This window comes from Opisthocomus hoazin, chromosome 2 (assembly GCF_030867145.1).
Source record: "Opisthocomus hoazin isolate bOpiHoa1 chromosome 2, bOpiHoa1.hap1, whole genome shotgun sequence".
In the NCBI taxonomy this organism is placed as follows: domain Eukaryota; kingdom Metazoa; phylum Chordata; class Aves; order Opisthocomiformes; family Opisthocomidae; genus Opisthocomus; species Opisthocomus hoazin.
In genome coordinates, this window is record NC_134415.1 from 94,649,831 (window position 1) to 94,661,949 (window position 12,119).

Here is a 12,119-nt window from a genome sequence, read left to right on the forward strand (position 1 = left end):
ATGCAAGTATTATCAAAATTTCATTACAACTTTGAATTAAAGCAAATTTTGATATGTCAGCATTTCTAATTCACTCCATATTTATCTTCTGCTTTACATGTTTTCTTCGAAATTATTCACAAGTTAAGTTAGCGTGTTCATACTTTTTGTCTTTATAGAGTTTCTATTTTAGAAGATGATTGTCCCTAAACTTCTGGGCAACCTGAAGCCTTCAGTGAGAAAAAGTTGCTACTGTGTATAGCTGGCCTCGATTTTTAGAAATTAAAATGTGACTTTCAAAATCTGCTTGCATCTAGGTATTAAGAATCTGGCGAAGTTAGTGGTTTTGATGAAAAAAAATCCTATGAAAAACAGACAAAAATAGAAGTTGAATGACTGATAACGAAGTTCTAATAAAAGTACAGAATACAGTAGCTTCATAACAAGAAATATAGGCTACTAACTCTAATGTATCAACCCTACTCTCCAACATCTGTAAATGAAAATTTCCCTCTCCTGCTTTCATGCTAAAATGTCATTACTATAAAGGTTAATCTCTAAAGTGCTGTGAACAGAAATCTCCAATAACATAAAAACCACAATAATCACAATTTTAACATAATTACTAATCAGCTTATTAAAGCTGAATAAGTCAATTTTATTTGTACTACTTACTTGTTCTTGTATTATGGCTACTTGCCTTTGGGATTTCTTGCATACTACTGACTGAGTCCATCTTCACTTTCAGCTTCTCCATTCTTTAGTATTTCAGCTGTAGCTATTTCAGGAGACAGTGTTTTTATTGAAAAACAAGTATTCCTACTGCAACTTTTTAAATTATCACAGATCTTTATAGAAGTTTCTTTTTTCCATATCATACTTTGAGGCCCTATTTCCACTAAAGCTGTCCTTTTGAAGGTCAAAACAAGATTCTCTTCTTTTTCTGAGTGATTTCCCCTCCCAAGTCTTAATTCCTTTACTGTCAGCTGCACCCACTTACAGTTACTATTTCCTTCAAGATGATGAACATCAGGGTTGATGCAAGGATAAGATCAGTGGTGCTATCAAAGATTTAAACAGGTGCTGCAGATGGAATCTGAATATATAACAGGACCTCTAGCTTTAATGATCCCCTCTCCAAGCCTGGCTCATTCTCCTCTGCCTTGGGGACCTTGTGCTGACTGTCATTTAAATTTCTCCTTGGAAGTTTTGGCTGGGCTTATATCTGCTCCAACTTCAGTAAATTAAAAACTGATAAGAGCAGTATTAGCAAAAAGTAATGTTAAAAGTTGGTAAAATGACTGCAGATCCTGGCTTGTATTGCAGAAGATGGTGTTAAGACTGACAGTGTTTGATACCGTGATAAGTGATCCGCAAGAAGGAGTAAAGATTGTCTTAGTGACACTCTCAAACATAAGCAAGGCATAAGGAAAGAACTTACAAGTCACAAACAAGGCAAAGAAATCAACAGGCAAGATTAATCAGAGGAATAAATAAAACACAGAAATTTTCACTTAACAGAAAAAATTAAATTAATGCCTTCAGGAAGAAATTAATCTCCAATATACTTGAGGTTTCAGCCCAGAATGATCTCCTGCCTCCAGCTGCTGAATTGTGATCTAGCTCTCACATGCCACATACTATCAAAGCACAGGCTTCTAGCACTAGCTCTACTTCTCAGGAATCCTTTTACTCCGAGTTGCCTTTACTCTCCTTCCTGGGAGTTCAGGCCCTGTGGCCTGCCACCCATCTAAAGCTCTGCTCCCCTGCTTCCTCTAGGACTTTCCCTCACACCCTCTCCAGATCGTCCGAGAACCCCTGCTGACATTTCCTTTGGGGTAGGATGACATTTAGAGCAAAGGGCACAAGCCTTGAGATGGAATTTGTAACCACACACTTAACTAGATGTTAGGCAAAGCATAACAAATATACACAAATTTCTGGCAACAGGCATGTCTGTGCAAAAACCTATTTCAGTCTCTGCATGACCTTAGAAACCTGAGGACTTTGCCTTCATGGGTGAATTAGAGAGTGTGCAGGCAGAGAAGTTGTATCACCTATCGCTGAAATGCCAGAAGGGTCCCTGATGCCTTTTTGGCACTGGTCATCTAACACTTCCCCATGTGATTCCCTACAATTCAGCCCAGGTGTCGGCACAGGCCAAGGACCATCCCTTAACAGCTGCTCTGGACACCTGATTAGAAGACTGTCAGAGTTTAAGTTGGCTTGATGGCTGGAGGCAGCTCCTGTCCCTGGTGACATGGCAAGTATAGATGCAGTCTTTGAATCTTGCACGCCTCAGAACAGGAATTGCGGCAGGCAGCGCAGCAGGCAGGGAGCCATCTAAAGCCAACATGCTTCGCGAGGTCCTGCTTAGTGTCAGTCACCGGGAGAGTAATGAGAAAGATCTGTCTTAAATGTAACACTTTACACAAAGAGATAGGCAAGTACTTAGTACTTAGAAGCCACAGTTTTTATATCTTTTCTGAAAATAGTTGTCCAGAAGTCTTTCTTTGAAAGACTGAGTGGAGATCACTGATTTTCCACCCTTGGGTGAGTGACCCACCTGGATACTGTGTAAGAAGAAGCAACAAACATCCTTACTAGTGCCTTCTAGGGCCACCTTTGGAAACAAGGTACCTGCAAATGCATTTTGCGAGAAGCCCTACAGATCTTCTTAGCTTAGGATAAGTCTTTGCAGCTATATGTTAAGTAGAGCAAATGATACAGGTATCTACCATGGGACGATGAAGAAGGGGAAGTGGGGAAGAGAAAGGAATTTTATTGCACAAAGAGGAAAGGAGAACTTGGGCATCAGTAGGGCTGCAGACACACTTATATTTTCCTGATTGTAGCTGAACTGACTGAACAGGTTGCTTCTCAAAGTTACTTCTAGCCACTCATGACTGGCATTTCCTGGGATCACGACAGCCTACCGAACTGCTCTTGTTCACACCCAGAACCCATCTCAGTTGAAATGAGTTACCATAAAGCGCACATTTGTGCTAGACTGACCCATTTGAGCTGAAACATCTGTTTTAGTGTGATCAGAGACTGGAGAGTAGAGTTTAGCCACTTCTTTCACTAAAAAAAAAAAAAAAGGATGTACATCTAAATCCTAATGCACAAAAAACCCCAGTAGCATTACTGGACTGAAGTGCCTATTGTGTCCAGCACATTGTATGGTGTTTCTGTACAAGCAGCTGCAACATGCATGAGGAAGGCTGCAATCACACAAAGCAGAATGGGTACAGTCACAGCTAGAATTACACTCTCCAAGCATAATAATGTTATCAGAAAGTTATTATCAAATCAGCTCGCAGGATATCAACACAAATAATGCTGCCTGGAAAGACTGAATCATCGGGGACAGTCAAGAGAGGTAAATGAAAGCAAATGAAGAGTATAAGACCCGACCAGGGACATGGAATATTAAATGGATATATTCCCGTTGATAAAACACTTGGTAGCACATTACCAAGACAACATGTAAAATGATCTGCTGTTCATCAGTCTGGAAATTAGTAAGATATTTGTTTACTTACTTATAATTTCTAATATTCATTTAAAAAGTTGCTGGTACGAATTCTGTCACTGAGCCTAAAAGTGGATTTGATGGTTTGGTTATAATAAGCACTCTTCTTCAAAATGTCTTCGAAAATAATCCATCACAAAGAAATACAGAGCAAAAAAGGAAGACTACACAGGCTTCTTCATCAGTGTCATCTGTAAGATTTTTGCCTTTTCTGCTCTATTGGGCAGGAGTGCTATGGGAGCTTAGGATTCATACCTCTGCTTTTCTGTTAATTCCTGCATCATGCCTGCATCCTGAAGTTAAAATAAATTAATAAACCGGAAACAGGAACAAAAATCCCCACCGTCAGTTACTCTGAGTAAGTAATGTAAAATCTAACCCTTAGTTAAGTCTGTGTGCTTGCAGCAACAAAAATAAAGGTGAAACATCTTGCAAAAATAAAATAGAAAATCTCTGGAATGTTTCATTTTAAAGGCGATGACACCATTTCAGTACTTCACCCTTTTTGCTAATTGCCAGACATGTGCAGATAAACTCTCACTGAAACCAAAGCCGAAAACACAAGGGAAGGCGTTAACAGTAAGTCTAGATGCAAAATCTATGTGCAGTCTGGTCACAGAATGCAACAAAGCCTTTCAACCATCAACATATTCCCCTGCTAAAAATGAAAACCCTTAGTTTATTTCAAAACAACCTTAAAGGCACTTCGTGTGGAACGGGATCATTAACTCAGTAGTTAAACGACTTGAGTGTAACGTGCCCCTAATACTCTTTGCAACTTTACTAGCAACTGATGAGTGAAAAAACAGAAAGTGACAAAAATAATTCCAGTGATATACATCACTGTCATGTATTTCTTTAACTTATTTGTTTCAATTATTGCCTTAAGTGATTTTCATGCTACAGCATAAATTATTTAAGCAGATTTGCTTTCTCATTTGGAGCAAAACACTAGACATGCCAAACAGAATCCTAAAGTTCACAGTCAGTTTACTTCTTACAGTTTTGGATGTCAATTTTGGTTTATATAATCATTAGGAGGAAAAAGGAGAAGTAGAGCATGCTGCTCAAGAGCACACATTAATATTACTCAGAAATGCTTGCAACAATACCTGAGTGCAACAAGGAACTTAGATTCAAGTGGTATCCATGTGGAACAGCCTTCCTTGGTGCTTCTATTAGATTCTAATATGAGTAGACTTTTAAAGTATCAAATAGTAGTAGAAACTGTTTTCTGAATAGCAGAACAAATTGCTGCACCAAAAAACCTGCAAAAGAATCTACTCCATTATATTCTAATGGCGGCAGACTAACATTTAAAGTGTTGCATAATTTCTTCTGAATTCTCTCCACTGAAAAGAGCCTTTACACAAACACACAGAGAGAAAAACAAGGTCTCCTTTGAAATAAAGGATTTGTTTGTTTGCCTTCAAAAGTAAGTGACAATTAACATGAAAATTAACACCAAATGGGATTTTAGCAATCTTCATTGCTCAGTTATGAAGTTTTCCTTTAACTTTTTTTTACAAAAACATATCAAAAATTGCAACTGGCTCTGTATTTAAGAACCAGATTGTTCTTAGTTTGTTTAAGACGACCTGTAGTGAACTGCCCAGCTAAGCATCCGGGTGACTGCCCTGGCGATCCAAACCAGTTAGTCCTGCAGCTCCCAGAGGTGCACAGTGCTGAGGACACTGCACTAGGTAGTGGAAACATTCTTCCCACTGCCCGTGCTAGCTCCAGCCTAACGGCAATGACCCTGCAAGGCATGACGTGTTCATGCTGTTTGGACCCTTAAAAGGATGACACACTGCTGAAGGCTTTTAGAAAATTTTGCTGGACTACACTTTATGGGAGGTCTCATCAGGGTTTGCCTTCTTGCCTCTTTGTTTTTCTCATCTGCCTTTTTATTCTTGTATTCTCAGGACAAGACAGCCTCAGAGTAAGGTCAGTGTGGAATTGGAACTATTTTTATGAACAGCTAAAATAAATCGAAAGCTTAGCTGAAAGAGTATCTGTTATCTGTAAGGCCTGAAGAAACTTGATCGTGATAGGACACATTACCAGATCACAGAATCACAGAATGTTTGGGGTTGGAAGGGACCTCTGTGGGTCATCTAGTCCAACCCCTCTGCCAAAGCAGGGTCACCTACAGCAGGCTGCAAAGGACCACGTCCAGGTGGGTTTTGAATATCTCCAGAGAAAGAGACTCCACAACCCCTCTGGGCAGCCTGTTCCAGTGCTCCATCACCCTCAAAGTAAAGTTCTTCCTTCCTCATGTTCAGGCAGAACTTCCTATGCTTCAGTTTGTGCCCATTGCCCCTTGTCTTGTCGCTGGGTACCACTGAAAAGAATTTGGCTCTTGACACCCACCCTTCAGATATTTATAAGCATTTCTAAGGTCCCCTCTCAGCCTTCTTCAGGCTAAACAAGACCAGCTCCCTCAGCCTTTCCTTATAGGAGAGATGCTCTAATCCCCTAATCATCTTCACAGCCCTCCACTGGACTCTCTCCAGTAGCTCCTCATCTTTCTTGAAGTGGGGAGCCCAGAACTGGACGGAGTACTCCAGATGGGGCCTCAACAGGGCAGAGTAGAGGGGAAGGAGAACCTCCCTCGACCTACTGGCTACGCTTTTCTTAATGCACCCCAGGATACCATTGGCCTCCTTGGCAGCCAGGTCACACTGCTGGCTCATGGTTAACCTGTCACCCACACCCAGGTCCCTCTCCGCAGAGCTGCATTCCAGCAGGTCTGCCCTGAGCCTGTATTGGTGCATGGGGTTGTTCCTCCCCAGGTGCAGGACCCTGTACTTGCCCTTGCTGAACTTCATCAGGTTCGTCTTTGCGTAACTCTCCAGTCTGTCCAGGTCATGCTGAATGGCAGCACAGCCTTCTGGTGTATCTACTACACCTCCCAGTTTTGTGTCATCAGCAAACTTGCTGAGGGTATACTCTGTCCCTTCATCCAGATCATTGATGAATAAGTTGAACAAGACTGGGCCCAGTACTGAACCCTGGGCAACACCGTCAGCTACAGGCCTCCAACTAGACTTAGCGCTGCTGATGATGACTCTGAGTTCTGCCATTCAGCCAGTTCTCAATCCACTTCACTGTCCACTCATCTAGCCCATGCTTCCTGAGCTTCCCTAGGAGGATGTTATGGGAGACAGTGTCATAAGCCTTGCTGAAGTCGAGGTAGACAACATCCACTGCTCTCCCCTCATCTACTCAGTTGGTCATGCCATCACAGAAGGCTATCAGACTGGTCAAGTATGATTTCCCCTTGGTGAATCCATGTTGAGTACTCTTGATAACCTTCTTTTCTTCCCCTGGCTTAGAGATGACATCCGGCACGAGCTGTTCCATCACCTTTCCAGGGATGGAGGTCAGAATGACTGGCTTATATTTCCCTGGGTCCTCCTTGCCCTTTTTGAAGACTGGGGTGACACTGGCTTTCCTCCAGTCCTCAGGCACCTCTCCTGTTCTCCATGACATTTTGAAGATGATGGAGTAACCAGTACCAGTACTGGTAATGATGAGTAACCAGTACCGGTAATGATGAGTAACCAGTACCAGTGAGGTACCCGTGAGGCACCCTGATGTCCTGTAAAACTCAGAGCCTGAAAACAGCTACTGAGAGTCCCACTGTGGAAAGAGTTAACCCTTTTCCTTCAACACCCTCCGCCCCCCCCCAAAAAAAGGGGTTTAAAGCAGTCAGTCACTAAGAAAGGAAGTAAGCTACAAGATTGGTCTTTCATTCTTTCTTTTTCTAGCTCAAGACATATTTCCTCATCTCTGGTATGAAAGACAAAGCCCAGAATGGCCAAAATTTAAACTTTCCAGAGGAAGACACAGTGAAGGGCTGTGAAGGTCAGAGTTACCCCAGTATCTTTCTCAGGTAACAAACGGAGTAGTATGTAAGTGCTTTCAAAGGCTTTTGTGGATATAAACCCTTCCTGTTAATTCTGTATGTTGAAAAGATAACAGGCAATTAGGCTCACACAGTTTTTACTTGCATTCAGCAGAAACATGAAGTAAATGAATCAATGGACTACATTTCTGTTAAATGAAAACAGATTAGGCTCCATATTTCCCTTGTAATAATACCTTTGCTTTCAATGTTTTATCTTCTTTCAGTACATAATAGTCATGTACAGGAGTTTCAATTTCTGTTGTTTTCTCCAGAGTTTTTACTTCATAATATTCCTCTGGCTGTACAAACTCGGTTGAATGTATCAGAGTATACTTATGAAATTTGTAGCTGTCATCATGTCAGGGTCAGGGGAGGACAGTTACTCTGGAGAACAGAGTCAAATTGCGATCTTCATAGGCTGGAAAGATCTTCAAATAACTAAATTTAATAATAACTGCAAAAAGCTATGGTTTGACTCAAGAAGCACCAGAAACAGTAGCTGAGGAGGCAAGAAATCAGTGAAACTTCTTGGAGGAGTAACCAACATCAGTGCTAAAATCTGCAGTGCACAGTTTCTCTTGCTGTTGTGATGGAGAAAATGCTGATGAATGCACACGTGCTGCTTTTCAAGCCTCACACGCTGACCAGCTGTATTCTGTAAGGTGCCAGCACTGGCCTTCATCGAGTCACGTGAATCTTTGGCAACTACAGGAATAGAAAAAGAAACAAGACTGTCATTTTGAACAACCCCAAAGAATGATCTTGTCTTGGAACTATTTCTGTTCACTGGAGGATCTTCCTGGCTGGCAGAGACTGTTTCCTCAAGTATAATTTGAAAGAGTTGTCTCAAACATGAACTCCAGCCTGGTAAGCGAGTGATATGCATACAGTGATCTTCTCAAGGATGGGCCTCTCTTTAGTGTAACTATTGTAGTGGTGGGCATAAGTCCAAAGAATATGGGATGAATTTGAAACCAGCAAGTGTAGAAGAACCCATGTTCAAGCAATGGCTTAATTAAAATAAAGATGAAAACTGACTTTGCTTGTTCAATTAAGGAAGCAGACTAAGTAAATTTACTTACAAGAAAAAAAGGAAAACTAAAAGGAAACACAGTTATGGAGGGTGAAACATTTTATATAAGGGGGAGGTGATTTAAAGCAGGTTTACGCGAGGCACACCATCTGGATAAAGTTGCAGAAACTCAAATCAAGGCAATTAAGAACTGCAGAACAGAAAAAGACACTTTCTGGTACGTGACAGAAGAAACAGCACAAACCAGGAAAGCCACAAGTATGTAGCTGGGCAAAACTTCTTTGAGCTCTTAAGGAGAAGGTACATATATGGACAGCTGCTCAGAGCATGAGAACAAACACTGAAGGAAAACTTCTTAAACTCCACCCTTTGTGTTTCTTGGTTTTGTGCTTAGCTTTACAAATAGTTAAAAATATTTTTAAAATTACCCTTTTTTCACTATTAAACTGAAGCAGACTAAGATGCTAACGTTAATGCAGTCCTTTGACTATTGCCTGACTTTAGTTCTCAAGTACTTCTCACTCCAGCTTATCACCAAAGTCTGCACAGGGACACTAAAGTACAGAAGAGAGTTTTTAAGGGGTAAGAACTGAAGAAGCTGAAATTGAAGTTACGTTTGTGTCTGTGAGGGAGTGAGGTGACAATGCCTTAGCTCACAAACAATCTAATTTTGCCCTTGTGTTTTCCCTCTCCTCTGTGAAAAGGTGAAATGTTTTTTTACTGTACTGATCTCTCTGCAAATTGTGTCTCATTTTGTCGTCGAGCCACCCGGTATTCCCATACTCTCATCTAGCATTCCCAGCAGTGTCAAAGGTTCCTGCTCATCCGTACCTCCCTCCTCTCTTCTCCCCAGTCTATTTTTCAGGTTGAGCTGCTTCTCCCCTTGTCACAGGATGCTGAAGATAGCTAAAGAATTACTACTGTGCAAGATCTACAACAGATTCTGCACGTAAAGACTGTGATTTTAATAACCTTACTTGGAAGTCACTGCTATTTTACCTCGCAGACAAGCAGCACTGCAGCATTCCCTTGTAGTCAGGAGTTTTGGAGAACACCCTGCACTTCAGCAGTGTAAAACAAGTTATGAGCAGGGCTTTCCAACTCTGAGAAGTAAACTTTGTTTTGGTCCAGTTGGTTGTCCCTGCAGGCCACACATGTTCATGAGCTGTGGAACTAATAAAAACGCAGAAGCTGTAAGACCTTTTTGGTTTGATGGAACAGGCATTCTGAGCCCTCTGTTCCCGTACCAGCAAGTGACCTAAAGACTAAATTCCCTTGCCTAGATCAATAAAATATGAATGTATATTAAGCACTCTCAAACCAACAGGTTTTTAAAACAGGCTATGCTAAACTGAATTTCAGAGTAAATAATTTTACACAAATCTGATGTTAATTCTGAAATTTCAAAGCGAGATCTCTTGGAAATGCAAAGATAAACTTAATTACCTCACTGATGACTTTTAAAGTGATTTACATCACAGTATTTAACAAATGGGTTTCAATCAAATTAAGGATTTATAAAGGATGAAACTTGTAGTGACAACAGACACAGAGAAGGCTGAGGAACTTGACTGTCTTCTTTGCCTCAGTCTTCAGCAAGGTCTCCCAGGCCTTTCTGCTTAGTGAAAGTGTTCAAGGAGAAGAACTATCAGGAGTAGCTGAAGGTCAAGTTAGGGTTTTTCTTTGTGAGATTTCACACCATTTATGTCCATGGGATCAGATGGTTTACATTCACTGGTGCTCACAGAAGTGGTCAATGTCCTCACAAGGCAAAGACAGGATGTGTCTGGATAGGCTATAAAACAGGGGGGTAAAAAAATTAATTGACGATGAAGCTCACAATGTAGTGCTGAATGGGTTGTACTGTACTTGGATGCCATACAAGTGGAGCATCACAGGGAGCTACCCTGGGATGTGTCCTGATAACACCTTTATCAGTGACCCACAAGAGGTCATGGAGTACACCCGTATTGGATTTGCAGATGACACCAAACTGGGAGTCCTAGTCGATATGCTTGAGGGCAGAGCTGTCATTAGAGGGACTGACACTGGCTGGAAGAATGGGCTGATGGAGACTACGAAATTCAGGAAGGACAAGTGCTAAGTGTCCAGCCCGGGAAGGAAAAGCCCCCTGCAGTGATATAGGCTGGGAGTGCCAGACTAGGGAACAGCTTGGCAGGCAAAGCCCTGGGGGCCGTGGTGGGCAGCGAGCTGAGCGTAGAGCCTGCAGTGGCCCTGGCAGCATCCAGGGCTGTGTCATCAGGAGCACAGATCAAGGGAAGGGCTCACCCCCGCTCTGCTCAGCAGCTGTTGTTCTGCACCTAGACTACTACTGCCCATTTTGGGTCCCCAGTGAAAAGATGTTGATAAACTGAAGTATGTTCAGTGGAGGGCCACCGCAATGACTGGGGTTGAAGCATCTGCATTGTGAGGTGGGTTAAGGGAGCTAGACTCCACACCCACTTCCTCTGCTCCAGTGTGAGGTCCCTCTCACGGGAGACAGCTCTCCACAAACTTCTCCAATGTGGGTCCTTCCCACGGGCTGCAGCTCTTCACTGCCCCAGTGTGAGTCTTTCCCATGGGGTGCAGTCCTTCAGGAACAGGCTGCTCCAGCGTGGGTCCCCCACAGGTCACAAGCCCTGCCAGCAAACCTGCTCCAGTGTGGGCTCCTCTCTCCATGGGGCCGCAGGTCCTGGCAGGAGCCTGCTCCAGGATGGGCTCCCCATGGGGTCACAGCCTCCTTCAGACATCCACCTGCTCCACCGTGGGGTCCCTTCCACGGGCTGCAGGTGGAGATCTGCTCCACCATGGACCTCCATGGACTGCAGGGGGACAACCTGCCTCACCATGGTCTTCATCATGAGCTGCAAGGGAAGACTCTCTGCTCTGGCATCTTGAGCACCTCCTCCCTACTCCTTCTTCACTGACCTTGGTGTTTGCAGAGTTGTTTCTCTCACTTCATCTCACTCCTCCCTCTAATTGCTATCTCACAGCAGTTGTTTTTCCTCCCCTTCTTAAATATGTTATCCCAGAGGCGCTACCACCATCGCTGATTGGCTTGGCCTTGGCCAGCGGTGGGTCCATCTTAGAGCCGGCTGGCACTGGCTTTATCAGACACTGGGGAAGCTTCTGGCAGCTTCTCACAGAAGCCACCCCCATGGGTCCTGCGCTACCAAAACCTTGCCACGCAAACCCATAACAGAAGGTATCAAGGGGACAGATCCAGGCTCTGGGTGGTGGGAAGACTAAAGACACTGATTGTGCAATGAAAAAACAGAAGTTCAGACTGTATATAAGGAAAACAAATTCACCCTGAAGATGGCCAAGCAGAAGAGCAGGTTATCCAGAGAAGTTCTGCAGTCTCTGTCCTTCAAGGTTTTCAGTACCTGACTGAACATTGAACTAGCAACAGAGAACTCAGTTTGACCCCAAAGCTAACCTCGCTTCGAGCAGGAGGTTGGACTGGAGACCTCTTGAGGTCCCCTCCGACCTGAATTCTCCTATGATCATGTGAATGTCAGCTGAATGTTGCACCACAGTAAAGCGTTACCCTGTATCAGCTAGTAACACACATATAACTGAAAAAAAAAAAAAAATCACAGGATTAAAATAAGGTACAATTTCATTTCCACTATTATCAACATATACAAGCAATAACT